Source organism: Eimeria mitis, genomic scaffold (genome assembly GCF_000499745.2).
Source record: "Eimeria mitis Houghton genomic scaffold, Emh_scaff140, whole genome shotgun sequence".
NCBI classification, from domain to species: domain Eukaryota; phylum Apicomplexa; class Conoidasida; order Eucoccidiorida; family Eimeriidae; genus Eimeria; species Eimeria mitis.
The window spans coordinates 25656-30888 of NW_013569069.1; positions in this window are offsets into that span (position 1 = coordinate 25656).

Here is a 5233-nt window from a genome sequence, read left to right on the forward strand (position 1 = left end):
GCCGTGATAAAAACTGCTGCTAATTAATTTGTATTTTAAATCGCAAAAGGTAACCTGCTGCGTAACCTGCGGCTTGGCAAGGAGAATTGTAAGCTCATGCCCGGATGCGTCTACGGCGATCTAGCCCTGCCGATATCTTACGGTTGTCTGAGCATCCCTGAATACCTACGATTTATGTTCAAAGAATATTCGGCCGAAATCTGGGAGCCTAAGAAACGCTGCATGCCAACGCAGCACCCCTAACAAACAAAGTCTAGGGTCCAATATAGTAATGTCGGACCAATTGGAACTGCCTTTCCCATATCTGTACACTCCCTTTAAGGGGAGAAGGCAATGTTGGCGACGCAATAGTACTATGCCGTCGTACCGTTTACGATGTATCCGCCGAAATGCACAAAGTCGGTCGCAACCTTGAACGATGTGAAAAACACTGGATATTAACCCTGCGCTTGAAAGTGAATTGTTACGAGATGGAGTATCATTTACCTGACAAATCTATAAGCTGTGATGGCTGACCAGTTGCGAAGAGCGAAACCCTCTAGCAGCTTCTTGCAACCCTGCCAGAGCCTTAGAAGTTCCTTATGCTAGGTCTATCTAGTTAAGCAGCGCGCATGGCACACGTTCACTCGTGGGTTTTTTCGTGTCTTTCTGTGTCGTTATATTGCGCTAACATGTACGTTAATATTACGCCGAAAGATTGTGACTAGGATCGGGTGGGGCTTGCACAGCCATGGGAGATTCAGACATGCCGTTGCGTATCTTTAGGGTGGCGTGTCCATCCCGAAGAAATGGCTTCCAGATCCTAATGATGACAACCTGTCATCATATATGACAATATTGGTCGCAGGATCTGCAAACCAATGAACAGTTTGCCTTTTACGTGGGCACTGCACTTCCCCGCTGTGAGGGCTGCGGTAGCTGCGCGTAGCCTCTGGCAGAAGGCGATGTAATGGCCAACAGTTTTTAGTGTTGCTTCGCCGCAGCACTGTGACTTCAGCTGCTTGAAGAGAGTTCATGCGCCCGAGGTGGCATCGTATGACTTCTCGTTTAATATCTGTTTTGTCATTTCTGCTATGCTCCCCTGAACGGGATGCTGTAACTCTTTCTGTAATCAAAGAGGCCAACTGAAATCATGAAGTAGAACCATACTTGACTCAGAAGAGTTTATTAGCAGCTGACATAGCAGCTTGGTTTTGGTCAGGTCTTATATTTAACCCAAAGCGAATGGCGAGAGCAGCAGGCGCACCATTTTAGGCGCATGCGTATAACTACTTCAGGACTTAATAATTGTGCACGCAAAAAGCCATCGTGCAAGCATACGACGCGTGCAGAAGTTTCTCAGCTTGATGTCCTTCTGTAGTGGTCACCGTAGCCCTTAGTTTGAAGATTCTCTTTTGCCGGACCTAGATGCATAGCCTGGGTGGGACTTCCTGAAATCTGCCATCCTTGGAGAGCTGCACTGCTCATCCCTGGATTCCTGGCAGGCGTCGCAGTAGCAGACTACCTCAATGTTACGAAGGCAACCAAGCTGGCTGCACATAGGACAGTGAGGCCTCCTATACTTAGTAGAACCATTCTCTGCGCTGAGACAAAGAGAGGGACTATCTGGCCTCGAGCCTCTCTTTTTCTGGCGCTTGCACGGAACGCGGTTTGAAGGCTGGTCCACAGTTGACTGAGGGGCAGTTTCAGACGGTTTTCCCGGCGAGGACTCTGTAGTCAATTCTCTCTTCGACACAGACTTCCGAGATTCTGTCCGGCACATAGTAGAGCTTGACTTGGTGGAATCGGTTTTCTTCAGTCGGCTCGGCACGTCCTTCACAAGCGATACTTTCTGGCAATCCACGGAGGAGTCAGCGGAGTCTCCACCTTTTGATTTTCCTGCTTCCGACTTGACTGCGACGCTGACAGAAGAGACGCACTTCTTCGCCTGACCGCTGGCGCTCGCATTCCCTTGTGAACTTCTCCTGCAGTAGCGAATGAAGCCACAGATGAAAACTGTAGGCAATGTTTCATCCCTGTGCAGCAAAACCTAGTGTTCCTCTCTAGACATGGTTTTGCGAGGCTCAGATAAAACAAAAAAGGAGTATTTACAGTTTTCATTTGAGCGCAACACAGGGAATGAAGCGTACGCGGCGACACGGCTTCGTGTCAGGGCGAGTTTAGTTGTAAACGTATCGCAGGTCTCTCCCTCAGCGCGTCGCAAGGCCATGCGCGGAGAGGAGCATCGAGGCTTGCCACTGAAGCACTGTGGGCAGTGGCAACGGCAGTCCAGCCCGGCTCTCAGGGCTTCGCCGAAACCACATTTTTCGCAGTGGGGCCGAAGAACATCGGGTTCCTCTGGCGTCAACAGCTTACGTCCCCTGGTGGACGTGTTGCGCGCGCCTCCAGAGGCCTTGGCATTCGTTTCTACTCCAAGGTCCCTGAGAGAATTTAGCATAAACTTACCATGTAGATGGCTTGGTTCATATGCATGCATGCTTGCACTCCCCAAGCAACATCCCGCAGTTTGGTTACTTGGGGAAAATGTTCCGAAAACATTCGATAAAAAAAGAACTTATTCTTCGAGGAGGCGCTGGTCCCATCGGCAGAACACNATGTTCCGAAAACATTCGATAAAAAAAGAACTTATTCTTCGAGGAGGCGCTGGTCCCATCGGCAGAACACAATCAAGCTATGCTACGCATAAACTGTGTCGGGGCGAATCACATAAGCCCAGGTGCGCGCAGATTGGGAGCTCACTTTTGTGACTTCTGCACGCGGCAAAAGAATGAGCCTGTGATAGTTGTTGTAGGGCTCTTCGCCTCTCTAGCAGCAGCAGTCGGGGCCATCTTCTCACTCGAGGATGCTCAGTCTGCCAGCATGTCCCTCAAAGCACCCCGTTTCACGAGGTCAAAGAACAGCCCCGGTTGCAGGTCACTATGGGACAAGTAATCGTTGGAAATGTGATAACACGAAGCTAGTTGACCTGGGAACCCAGAAAGTTTTACACTCAGTGCGAGGGACACTTATGGCTTAACGCCTTGCACGGTTAGGAACACCGGTGCGCCGATCACCGAAGGAGTCAATGGCACAACCCGGCTTACTGGACTTACGTGCTCCTTCTTTGAGGCGGTAAGATTGTGTATTATATGCGTTATATCCCGCGAAACGTTTGCAGTTGTTGAAGGCTGCAACAGCTAACGGCTGGTAGCTCTCCGTGAGAGCGCCGCCTCCAGGTGCGGCCGAAAGCGTCAACTAGTAGGCACTGGCACCAGGAGCCCCCCATTTTTTAATCCAGGAATTCGAAAATAAATATAAGTGAAAACTAAACAATTAAAAATGGTTGTCCTTCCGGGCCGTGCTCTGCGGTATCCAGATTGCTTGCTGCCAAGGTCATCGACGGCCGGCGGACAGCGCATAAGAGAGCATCACGCACGAAGATACGTAATAACTGGTGCCACGCACAAGGAGGACTAGCCTCTAGTTTTCGAGCACTTACATTGTTGTAGAAGTGGCATGCCTTTAGTGACCCATATACGTGGGATGTTGGGAGAAAACATCGCAGAAACCGCGTGGCGTTTACGAGGGCCATTNTAGTGACCCATATACGTGGGATGTTGGGAGAAAACATCGCAGAAACCGCGTGGCGTTTACGAGGGCCATTCAATGTCTTCTTGTGCATCTTCGCGCGTGTGTACCGGGGGTGTAAATGCCAATAAAGTTTGTGGGCTTGAAATGAAGAAGCACGCAGTAAAATAACAAGAGCACGAAACTAACCGGAGAAAATGCAGAACCTCCTGACCACACTCGACCGGGGTCACTCAGCGCATTAGAAGTCCCATGCAGGTTTGGCTGGACTGGAGGTACTCACAATGTCGAAACATTGTGATTAACTCCAGTAATCCGAACAGCATTCGTGTGGAATGCATATTTGCTGGATTGCTGGTGGATACGAACGTAGACAAACCCTATTTCCGCTGCACGGTGAATGCGTGCAGCAGAAATACGGTTTTCCGAAACTGTGGATTGGAAACACCACCTACTAGGCTGCATTAGCTTGTTGTTCTTTGCATGCTTTTTGTATCTCATATGAGCCTGCAAGGCACCACCCACAATGCGGGTGCCGCTCCGTGGGGTTCCGACCCAATACAACAAACGCACTTAATGCCGTTCCGCAGGAATTTAGACCGCAACCTAAATACCACAGAAAAGCTGCACTGCGGTAGTAGGTCGTTATTGAGCACCACACAGTCCAAAAAAATGTGGCTGCTAGCTTTCTAAAGTTGCATGACAAGTTGTTCATTGTACTAAACATCCCATCCGCAGGTGTACGTTACCTAGCCACGAAAGAAGCTGAAAGATCCATCAGGACGACTCGCAACCTCTTTTAAATGCCCTCTGACAGTGCAATTTACTGCTGCGGCTGCGAAGGAGCTGCCTTTTATGGCTCCAACACACCTTTAGATCGCCACCGGCGAAAGTGGCAACACACATAATGGTCCTGTAGAGATGTTTGAGCATAGCTCTGCTTTTCTGATCTTAGCAAAATCTCGCTATGGCGCTTGTAGAGTTGGGGTAGGCCCGTAGAGGTCGGTCCTTGACCATGAGGCTGGATATTGGGAAGATAGATACGGCACCAGTACGAAGAACAACTGAGGCAGCAAAAAAATGTTAGGTTCCCCAACAAACGTACCGAGAATTCACAATTCGGGACTGTCCGTCGCTGTTACCATGCTGGCAATGTGAACGGCGTGGAGTTGACGATTTCTCGTTACCCTCAAGCAGGTTTGCTGTTGCTTTTTGTTCAGTTAACTCCATGAGCCGCAAATACTAGGAAGCGCTCCATCAAACTCAGTTTTAGCTTAACATGAGTCTGGGAAGGGAGACAAACGAAATGAAACGAGCGCAATCCTTTCACGCTTTCTTGGTTGGGTTCAAGGGCAACATGGCAACAGATACAATAAGCCGTTTTCGCAAAAACCGTAGGCCTTTCCGATTCACAAGTAGAAACCTGATATCTACGGGGTGCAATCAAGCTAAATACTGCAGTTAAAACCTTTTTGATTGGCATTACTATTTCCGCGTAGCAAGTTGGCCTTGTATGGGGCCAAGCAGCCTAAACTCTTTGCAGTGCCACACGGGCGGCGCTCGGGTGAAGAGAAGAATTCCAAGCAGCACACATGAAGTACTCCGCACTTAAATCGAAAAGCCTAACGACCCCTATGCTTGCCGTTGATGCCAAGCATTCCTCAGC